Raw genomic sequence first — 11814 nt, forward strand, 5'->3', positions numbered from 1 at the left:
TGTGGCATGCAAATTAACGAGCCAACAAAGGAATGTGATCTCTTGCTCCTCGTCTGCAGGGAGCCCAAACCCACCTCTGCTCTAACGAAGAGATCACTCACCCTTTCAGAACTGATCTCAAAACCCTCCCGGGCTCGGTGAGAGGACAGTTAGAATCTCCTCTTCCAGGTGATCATTATCCTCATCTAAACGGCGTCTTGTCAATTAGTTTCTAACACTGTGTTAGCCATGCTAGTAGTGAAGCAGAAGGCATCCTCTTGATGTAGCAGCATAGATTTTACTAGCCTAATGCAAATTCTTCATGATGAAACAATAGAAAATATACATTTCTGATTTTTTGTGTTTACCAAATGTTTTATTTGTTAAAATGTTTTTTTATTGCTTTTTGGTTTTGCTATGTTTTATGTTTTTGTGAAAGGGCAATAATGTTTTTGCCCATGCCTTTGTGTGTGTTTGTTTGCATATTTTAGCAAATAAGCTGGAAATATGCAATCCTTAAAGAAATGCTAGGCTTTAAAAAAGTTTTTGCATTTAGTTAAACTTTATGCAAAGTTATTCTATTATTGTGCAATGTGTTTGAGGTTTTGTCACTTCTTGCGTTTTGAAAATGCTTTTTTATGTGAAAGACAAATAGTATGTTCTGACTGTTTAAATATAATGTTGTTTTCTGCCTTAATCTTTTTTGAATATTCGATGTTCCTAAATTTATTACAGTATTATGTTTTCTGTTTGATTTTAAAGTTTTATAAACATACATTGGAGGTTCAAGTTTTTATATGTATAATTTATATTCTTTTTTAGAGGTTGAACATTGAAAATTTGATTTTAGTCATGTTTTGTCTGTTGTAATGAACTTTGTTGTTTTTTTTACATTTTAATGATGCTTGTTTTTATCATTGCATTTTCAGTTTTTTATTCGGTTGTTTTGCTTTTATTTTTATTTTTTAATTTCTTCAGGGTTTTCAGAAATGTTTGTTGCTCGGGACAATTTGCAATACATTTCATCTGCTTTATATTACATAAATTATGTTGTTTTTCTTTCTCTAGGGAAAAGAGAAAGCTTACAGAGAAATTATATAACAGACATCACAGAAGTAAAAGGATTTATAGCATGGGTCCAAATTCATCCTTTTCAGGTCTGAACCTCCACTGAGCTTTTGTAGTTATTAAACTTCCTCCTCTCCTCTTGACAAAAAGGGTCAAACACAGATTTGACCTTTCCATTTGTCCTCCACAAATCTTATCTTAGCTTGTTCTGGACGTTGTTCTTTTATTTTTTTTTATTTTTTACATATGAAAATAACAGAGTTTTAATTAAAAATAACCAAAGAGAAGATGGTTATTTTATGTCTTTTGATTGATTGTTAACTGATATACTCTCTCTGCAGTGAAAGGTTTGACAGCAGAGGAAGCCGGGTGATGGTTCGTTCTCACAAAAAGCTCACTGTAGAGAGGAGTCGGTGCAGCTTTTAGGAACAGCAGGTAACTCAGAATTATCATTTTTGTTTGCACTACTGCACATTCAATCAAACAAACAACAACAACAACAAAAAAACAGAGTGCTTCTGTGCCTACTAAGATATGCCTCAAAGGGACTTCTAGTCACAGCCAGGAGCACAAATGTTTTTTTTTTTGTTTTTTCTAAATTCATAGGAAAGTTTCTCTACGGAAAATATATTTTCCATCCATCTATTATCTGCTGCTTATTCAAGAGTCGGGTTGCAGCAGCTTGAGCAGGAAAGCCCAGATATCTCTCTACAGCCACATCTTCCAGCTCTTCCTGGAGGATTCCAAGGTGTTCCGAGGCCAGCCAAGAGACATAGTTTCTCCAGCGTGTCCTGGGTCTTCCCTGCGGTCTCCTCCCAGTTGGACATGCTCAGAACACATCTCTTGGGAGGCGTCCAGGGGCAGGGGCTCTACTTACTCCCAGATAACCAAATTTCTCATCCTATCTCTAAGGGAGAGAGAGCCCAGCTACGCTGCTGAGAAAACTGATTTTGACCGCCTGTATGCGCAGTCTCATCCTTTTGGTCACTACCCAGAGTTCATGACCATAGGTGAGGGTAGGATCATTGACCAACTGGTAAACAGAGAGTTTTGCCCTGCAGCTCAGCTCCCTCTTCCTCACAACAAAACTAATCTGAATAAATCATTCCATAGAGTCTAATCAGTGCTTTAAACTCCATTCATACACCAATGGGGCACGCTTTAGAGGTAATGAGGGGTTCGGTGTCTTGCCTAGGGACTTCCAATTCTCTCATTGGAGGATGATTGCTCTAACCACTAAGCCACAGCTGCCCCACTTGGCTGTGAACAGCTCCAGTGATAGCTGGAGATCACGGAACAATGACGCCACCGAACCGGACCCCCTCTGTCCCCTGGCTGCACTGAGAAATTCTGCCCGTAAACGTCATGAACAGAATCGGTGACAACGGGCAGCCTTGGCGAAGTCTATCTCTCACCCTGACTACCTGTGATACAAACCAGACTCTTGCACCATTTGTGTAAGGACTGAATAGCCCATAGTAACGGAGTCCCAATCCCATACTCATGGAACACCCTGTGGAGGGGTAGTACCCTGAGTAACACAGTCGAATACCTTCTCTATGTCCACAAAACACATGTACACTGGTTGGACAAACTCCCATGCCCCCTCAAGGACCCTAGTGAGGATAAAGAGGTGGTCCAGCATTCCTCGGCTGGGTCGGAATCCGCATTGTTCCTCCTGAATCTGAGATTCAGCACAGATATATTTTATCCAACTTTTAGGATTGTGTAACACATTATTATGAATTCATATAGGTTTGTGGGCACCTTTGGCTCAAACAGCGTGAAAATAGGAAGTAATGTGCCGATGCCAAGCAAAAGAAAATAATGTACTTCCATCTTTTCAACATTTAATTTTTAAACATTGTTATATTCCTTAATGGGTTTAATTTTACACAAAACTAATTATTTGAGCATGCTTTTCTAAAACGCACTCCAAAATCAGATGAAATTGTAAAAGTCAATGTTGGTATTTTTCAGTTCAAGTACAGAGAAACAAACATATCATCTCAGTTATGAGGAAACCAAAGAATCTCCCCTTTTTAATGAGCAGTTCTAAAACAAACACGAAAACAGATATGCAATTAGTCCGCACAAAACAAAATAGTTGCAGACTTTAACAAGCTTTTACTCCTGGCTGATTGGAAACGTGACACCAAGAAAAGAGCTATCAATCGAAACAATGAATCTGATAATAAAAATCTTTTAAAGGAGGAAATTCAACATGGAGAGTGGCAACAAGCGCTGGCTGTGAGTCTCAGAGCAAAAGTGAAGCATTTTTGAAAGAATGCATATCGCCCGTCACCGAGTCGAGTTTAAAACTAAGATCATCTCAAGATGAGAAATGAGGATTTAAAGTCATTTTGGTCAAACCTTGTAAATTCTTTTATGTGTGATTTCATGTCATATTGCAAGATCTTGCAATAAATGTTAGAGTATGTGTTTAGGATGACTCTCAGCTCCTCCCACTTTAAACTTTAGCTCAATGTCTGTTAAACTGAGTGAGTTATAATCATTTTTTGTGCTGGCTAAGGTTAGTTAGCTGGGCAGCTATCTTGAATTGGGGTAACTCCAAAAGTTAATCAGTTTTAGATGTACATCCAGTGATTACTTTCTGAAAGCTTCATTAAAATTTGTCGAGTGGTTCATGAGATATTTTGCTAACAGACCAACAGGCAATGACAAGCAATGAGAAATAGGCAAAACAGGAGTCTGACTGAACCGTAACGTTGGACTGGATTGGATGAAAGTCATATTCAGAGATAAATCTGCGCTCGGCACTGACTTGATGCTGGAATATTCGATCCAGTGAAACACAGGAAGATGAGTGTGTGAAGAGAACAAAAGCCTTTCAGTCACCGATGACATGAAGCCCCACGTAAGGTGGTAATTATTCCCTCTTCAGAAAATTCAAAGGTGGACATGTTCTCATGCCATTAACGGACAGCATGGTCGGTGGAGAGGTAGTAATTTGTCAGGATGATGAAGCCTCTTGTCGCAGAGCAAGGAGTGTTCAAACATTTCTTTATGGAAGACAACTTAATGGCACGGCCAGCAAACAGGGCACATCTTGACTTGACAGAAAATTCTTAAAGGGGGGAAAAAAAAATCTATGACAAATTGCTGCAAGACAAGAAAGCCGGAACCTGAGGGAAGAATAGACGGTAAAAGGCGAAGAAAATATATGAACTTTAATTTATTCATGACACAAGAATGACAGACACATTGCAAAGTTCATGTACTTTCTGCAGAGTATTAATCACTGCCTGTGCTCTTTCCTCCATCTTTATCAATACATTCTTATTAAACTGCAGCCAAGAATACCATATGAGGATTTGCTTTTTTTAACACTTGTAGGACTTGTGTAGGATGCCAGACGTTATGCAGAGGGCACACAACGTCTTTTCCTTACCCTTTAGCTGCAGGAGCACAGTTTAATCTTAGCACACAGTCAGTATGCTGCACTGCAGGCTGCGGCACCATTATCACCTTCTCTGCAAGCAAGAGAGTGCTGTTTACTGTCATTAAATCAAACGCCACCGTGTTGGTGTTTTCTCCACTTCAGTCAAGAAAACAAATTCGCATGGGTTATTTTTATGCTCCAGCCTGTTACATCATGTCTATAGTACACACACATTCAGTGTTTTATAATTCCTCTGCTGAGAAAGGCCCTCTTGTTGCTCGGGATCAAAGCAGCTCTATCGCCCCCTGCTGGTGGAGCTGTCTAAAAGGCAGTCGTCTGGAGAGTTACAGTGGGGAATTTTCGAACAAATTACAAGTGATTGTTTTAAAATGGCCTGAAAATGAATGTGACCTTTGGAGCTAATAGCAGGGCTTTTAATTTGCACTCAGTCTAATGTGATTTAGGCTCAATTTGTGCTTGTGTTGCCTCCACCCACATGTCGCTGCTTCATCTGTTCTCGCTGATGCCATTTTATAACAATTCCTGGTATTATTCTGTAACAATGAGCTATTCATTATCTTTACGTTTACAGTTTATATGTCATGTGCTCTGTGCATATTATAGTGTTTTGTGTGCTCTTTTTGTTTTAGCCACAGTTAAATAAGACTAGAAACAGCTCAGATAAAAAATTGCAAAAAAAGGTGAAAAAAATCCAACATTTATCAATATTGTAGTCCTGTGTTTTGATGTCATATGTATGGAACTTCTTTTTCCTTTCTTTTTTGAGCTCTATTTAAATAAAAAGCCTTAGCATTCATTGAAGGAATTCATATCACCCACCGCCTTTCATGCCAAATTTTAGGTCAATAACTGTAAAATTTACCAAGTTAAAGCAGTTTTTGTGTTGTTTAAAGTCAGTTAGTTGCAGCAGTTTCATTAAAATTTGTCTGGTGGCTCATGAGATATTTTGGTACCAGACAGACAGACACACACACACATACACACACGGGTAAAATCATTATTGTCTGCCTTCGCTTTGAGCAGCAGATGATAATGAGTCAACATTAGATTAACTCCTAAAAGCCACTGTATGTGTTCAGATACCTAATTATAAAAAGGCTTGATTTCAAGAAACTATTTGTTCTTAGATATGAGCAACAAGATTATGTTTAGTAACAAAGCCAGATACAGAACATAGATTAGTTTGTCCATAATCATTATTAAGAAACAGCATTATTTATGTTATATCATAGTTACACTTTCAGTTCATATATATGCTGTACAAAAAGATACTCTGCAAAGTATCATTTCATTGCATTGATATTTATTTTACTTTCAAGGGAAGTTTTCTTATAGTTTTTAGTTTTTTTTATTTTTAGCAACTCTTCCACAGCCTTTCTGTAGATGTTTTGTTAGAATTGTACAAACTTTGTTTTTGCTTGTTTTACAATTTATGTTTTCTCACGTTTCAATAAATTGCTACACTTAGATCCCATTTTATCTTAAAAAATATGTAGGACGCTCAGGACGTTTGCACAGTTTTGTAACTTCCAACAAAATTATCCAAATCAAATTTTGTAATTACCCAAAACAGATAAAAAGAAAAAGGGATTGTTGTGTGAAGTAATAGCAAATCAGATGATTTAAATTTACATTTACGGTCACTGAAACTTTATTCAATTATAACCACATAAAAACACATCACATGAAAGTATGTCATTTTTGTGTTTCTTTTAATAACACATGTTCATGCAATGATTTCTTTTACAGAATGTCTGTTTTTTTAATGCAGCACTGCCTCGGGGCTTGAAGACTAAAAAACATGCAGTAGTTTTATATTGTTTCCCTCAAATTAGTAAGATTATGTATCTGGAAAAGATGAAATTCCTAAAATATTTACACATACTACTACTAAAACACTCAGCTTCCCATGGTGCTGTGTTTTAAAAATCTGTTTAGATTTAAACTTATTGTAATATTTGCCTCACACGTTTTTAATTTCGACTTTTTACAATTTGCATTAATATTAGTTTTATTTTTAAACACTGTGATGAGGCGCTACAACACCAAATTTAAATATATGTTTTTTTTTCTACTTCAAGGTAGAATGATAAATCTTATAGAAAAGTATCTGATTGATTGGCTTGTCATGGCACCGGAAATAGATTTTAAAAATGTGAAGGCTAACTTCTCGGATGTCGTGCTTTTACTTTGAAGGTACGGCTTCCTGTACGTGCTGCGTGACGACGTCTTGACGTCGCCCTGAAGTGAACGAAAAACTTCAATTGATAGATAAATTCAATGGGAAGGTGAACGCCAAGGCATGACGCTCCGGTGAAAAGTCCTCAAAGTTTTCGGAGTAAGCCTTCAGGAGACTGTCGTTAGCTTTCTTTCCTGACTAAAAACGGTGAGTTACCTAAAGTTTCAATGAACATTTCGTAGTTTTTTGGCAGAATAACTTAACTTGTGTGTGGAGGCGTCGCTAGAGTGCGAGGACACAGACGCCGAGTCGCTTTGTTTGCCCGTCAAATGCCAATTTTTAAAAAACTTTTCTTGTAATTTGTTTGTGTAAGATAACGCACGAACGGTGAGCTTAGCTTTTTATCTCGACAGAAAGTTTGAACATTAAATGTAATTGGTGTTTAAACTTGTATTCATGAGCTTATCCCGATAATTGCTTTTCACAGGCACAAAAAGTGAACAAGGAAATCCACCAAATTCAAATTGGGCAATAGAGGGGAAGCTAGTCAGAGTAATTTGGTTTAAAATGAGCTATTTCTTTCAATATAGCCTTTTATGTTGTGTTAAATGATGCCAGCTTTTCACAGTAGCATGCAAAAATAATCCTTTAACCCCTATTAAACTGCAAATAATGTGTTGTGTAGAAGATAAATTGGTCTCTAAAAGGCATTCAGGTATTTAGGCATCGCTACTGTAGTTTTTTGGTTGTTTGTATTGTCCAAATGGGAACAAAAGGGTTGAAGTATTAAACTTTTAACTGGCATTTAAACCTTTAAAACTTGTAGTTTAGTCACTCATCCCCCCCCCCAACATTTTAGCACACATTGACTCTTCTTAAGTAGCAGGATTGCAACCGAAATTGCCAAAAAAAAATAAGAAACTTGTAAGAAGATGGCACAATGTGTTTAGGTAGCCTTGTCCTGAAACTATAAAGTAATTAGGAAAAGCAAAGTAATGATTTCTACAGAGGTCCTCTTGAGGTTTAGACCACAGTGAGCAAGCATTTCTGCAAGAATAGAAAAAGAAGACCAAATTTAAAGTGAACATTTCCAGGTGTAGGGATAAACTGATCATTCTTTGAGCTTGTGTTGTCCTAAATAACAGCATATTTTGAAAACATGACAAAAAAAGATGAAAATGATAACATTTTTGCCTCTTCAAAGTTATTAAAATGGGACACTCTTTCAAAGCTGCTGATTTTTGCCATGCTCCCTGAAGTCCTTCAGTTTAAACATAATTTAATCTGTAGATAGACCTTTTAGAAGAGCAGAACAAAGTGAATGAGCTCATCGAATCTGAAGATTTATGTTCTAAAAGATTTGGCAAGAATCCCCCAAACATAAAGCTGCGACAAGTTTGCAATATGTGGTATTTTACTGTTTTGAAATCTTAAAGGTTTAAAGTTAAAAACAAAATAGCCATTTCTTAAACTATTTTAATTTGTATTCATGCTTTGTAGAAATCACTGTCATTTCAAACTGCAAAATATGTGAAGAACTTCAGACATTTGCACCACAAGTTCTTAAAACTTTGTCAAGTCATAAATAAAATGTGCCAAAGCCCCAGCTGGAATCCGTTTTGCATTAATCATCATTTGAAATAGGAGAATAAGTTGCAACTGAGTAAACAAAAGCAGCGTCTTAAAGCTGCTTCTGGTCCAGTGTTGTTGTCTTTTTCAACGTTTATCTCAGACTTCAGCAGCGTTTTGTTTGGCCAGATCATCTGTTGAGGGAAAAACCTCCCTCTGAGGAGCAGCGTGACCTGCTGGCAGCCCTCTGCGTACCTCTGGCGTTTTGGCTTCCAGGCAAAGAACTAAAAGCATAACAAAGGATTTCATTTCCCCTCACATCAGTAACCACATTTCTACGCGCAACATATTCACCGAGCCGGTTGGTGGCTCAGAATATTCAATCAGGCCGGCGTATATTTCTTTGTGCAACCACGGAAGATGTTAAACTTTGCCTTAACCATTGTCACGCATAAATGTTTTAAAAGTCACCATTTTCAATCTCCTGATATGTCCTGTTGTTTCCTTGGATAACAAACATTTTATTTGAATCAGGTTAAATGAAGATGGCGTCCAGCATCGGTATGAGAATTAACTCTACATTTGTCTGGTAGTATTCTAGCTTCTAGTTCTTATCTTTATTGAAGACACATGTCCTAAATATTGACAGGGGCCCTTCTATCTCGGGGATCTTTTATCCTGACACTTGGCATTCCTTGCATTCTTGGTACAGTACTCTTGCTGTGGTGTGTTTTGAAAGAAAGGAGGTGACACTTTAATGCCACTTGATATATTGGTATGTTTACATGCCCTTTTTAAAAATCAAATTAAACTGTTAACCTAATCTAAAACATTTGATTCAAATGAACACACCAACAGGCATCTTCTTTTTTTATGAGCTGCTCAATATGTTTCTCTAAACTGAGCGCAGTTGATGCTTCAGTGTCTATCAGAAGTAGTGGCTGTTGAGCTTTTAGTGGGATTACAAAGAAAATGTCAGGAAGACGTTTCTCCACGGTGCACCAGGAAACACTTCCTGTTGGGACTGAGTGAACGTCTTCCTGAGTGTGTGGATGCTTCTGTTTTTATCCTGTTTATTGCTTCTACTGTTATTCGAGACACTCGTTCGTGTTGAAGTCATCTATCACAGTGCTGTTTTACTTATCAAAGTTTAAAGCGCATACTTTGAGATTATGACAAGAATAAGACACCAGATTTAAGGCTGCTTCTTCAGTAAGCTCTTGATAAGAAAAGTTTTTCTTGGCTTGCTGAGATCTCTTGCTCATTTCCTCCAGCCTCAGTTTTTTTTTCCGTTTTCCTCCTTTCCAGTGTGAGTTTTACCTCTGTAGTCGGGGCCATGTGGAAAAAAAAAAGTGCAGTTAGTTGGGATCAGTGTCGCTTTGCTACCATGTGAGTCCACAAAAAGACAAAGACTTGTTTGTGCTGTGTTTCAGTGTGGCCACCGCTGCTGCAGAGAGAAATAAAGCACTAGTTTAAAGTCTGAGCTGACGTTTCTGTCAAACAATCTGACCTCACAGCATCCCAGACTAAAAGTCCAGAACATCTCTCATGGGGGGAGGGTAAACAAAGCCAGAGTGTTTGATGGGTGCTTGGCCAACTTCTTTTAAAGTTCATTTCACGTGTGTTACAGAGTATAATTGTTTAGTTCTCCTGATATTGAATATTTCACATTAAATGATCACACTTAAAAGGATAGTGCAGTCCATTTCTTGTCACTTTTTAATGCATCAGTTGTACTTAAGACCCAAATAAACATTGAATCACACAGATTAGAGGTAGCTCTGTGCAACAGCAGTCTGTCTTTACACAGTATTTGCTTTGTAGTCGTCAATAGAAAACTTGTAAATTAAAAGGAAAAATGTACTGGTGGCTTTTACAAAGCAGGAAAATATCTGAGTTTGTTGCTTTGTACCTTTCTTGATTACCCACACTGGCAAAAGTATAGGCTTATAGAGACACACACTTTGTTTGTTGAGGTGAAGAGTTGTTTCTTGTATTGCAAATTTATTGTGAGTGCAATATCAGTATAGCATTGGGCTGCTTGGACTAGCATAAATCATAGGCCATTACATTTTAATTCATGTTCTGCATGCTAAATATATATTTGGTCAATCTATCAAAGTCTTATTGGCCTTTAGGCTCACATCTAGTATATATAATAATGATGACAATTGTAAGGAGTGATGAAAATGTGTTTATCACAACTGATATTGTAATCACAATAGTAAATAATAATAATGCACAGCTCAATTTTTTTCCTGTCTGTCATGTGACTACAAAACAGCCCTTTCTGAGACTAGCAGTGCAGAAGTGAAGGGAAATTTAGCACAGATTCTGATAATCGTTTTTTGAGACAACTATTGAACCTGTTTCACAGAAGCAACACATCTCATGGTGCAGTTGATTGGCACTGTCGCCTGTTTGCTGTATGAAGGCCGCGGGTTTGATTCCTGGCTGCAGCCTTGCATGTTCTCCCCATACCACATTTTGGCCCACAGTCCAAAAACATGCATGTTGGGTTAACTGGCTGCTCTGAATCGCCACTAGGTGTTAGTGAGGGTGTGAATGGCTGGCTGACTGGTCTCTATGTGGACCTGTCCAGGGTGTACCCCAGTTCTCGCCCAATGACCACTGAAGATGGGCTCCAAGTCCCCGAGACCCTGAAGATACAAATGGGTAAAGAAAATGGATGGATGGATAGAAGTCAAATATAGATAAATATAGAATTTATTCACTCATTAAGCCAATTTCCTTTGCAAATTTAAACAGGCACATCTAAATTTACTTTATCCATCTGTACAACAGTTCTGACTCTTAACATTAAATCCACACCAACTTAGGAAACTAAGTGTGATCCATGTTAAATTGTTGGTATCAAATCTACTTGCATTTAAAATAAAATAAACATAGGAATGTTGCAAAATTGCATTATATCTATAAACACATTTGCTTTTAAATTATGGTTCAGTTTAGAGTAAGGTGGACAGAATAGCCAGAAGTACTACTTTATGATTGATAAACTGCTACTTGTTAGCTGTTGTTTGTTTATATTTAGCTGAATTTCAAAAGCTGATTAGTTTAATTCATAAGCTAGAAGCTTTAAATATCCCCACAAATCACACTGTGCCATTGTGATAATTATGTTTTAAAGTATTTGATAGAGAAGCAAAGGTATAAGATGGAGGGCAGACAACCAAAAGGTTATGGTCACAACATGGTATCAACTTTACAATATAAGATTTAAAAAAAAAGAAATAACACTTCTTGATGTGATGTACAGCTCCAGGCAGATTTATAAAATTATAGTTGAAGTTAGTAGGCACCAAATATTTGAGGTACACTGCAATACGACCATATGTAAACTCTCGCTGCTACTTATAATAAAGTGGCTTCTACTACAAGTTATACTGCTTCTGTTACATTGAGCCAATCTGGGTCTGAAAATGCACATCTGCACCACAGCTGGAAGTAGGTTATTGGAGGAAGAGGCACTGGTGAAGGAGCGTGTATGCAAGTTACAGAAAACAACCTTTTAGCGTCTGGTCAAATAATTCCAGCCTGATATTTATTTATTTATTTATTTCCCCCCCCCCCC

General features: G+C 37.4%; 1 protein-coding gene across 1 annotated transcript in view; it reads left to right on the forward strand.

Moving 5' to 3' along the window:
* Nucleotides 1-6698: 6698 nt before the first annotated feature.
* The window catches only part of ppfibp1a (PPFIA binding protein 1a), a 29198-nt gene continuing 24082 nt past the window's right edge, over nt 6699-11814 (forward strand). Inside the window, exon 1 of the mRNA XM_017411612.3 lies at nt 6699-6857. The gene's annotated coding sequence lies outside the window, so the exon portion shown is untranslated. The remainder of the gene's footprint in view (nt 6858-11814) is intronic.

Source organism: Kryptolebias marmoratus, linkage group LG18 (genome assembly GCF_001649575.2).
Source record: "Kryptolebias marmoratus isolate JLee-2015 linkage group LG18, ASM164957v2, whole genome shotgun sequence".
NCBI lineage: Eukaryota > Metazoa > Chordata > Actinopteri > Cyprinodontiformes > Rivulidae > Kryptolebias > Kryptolebias marmoratus.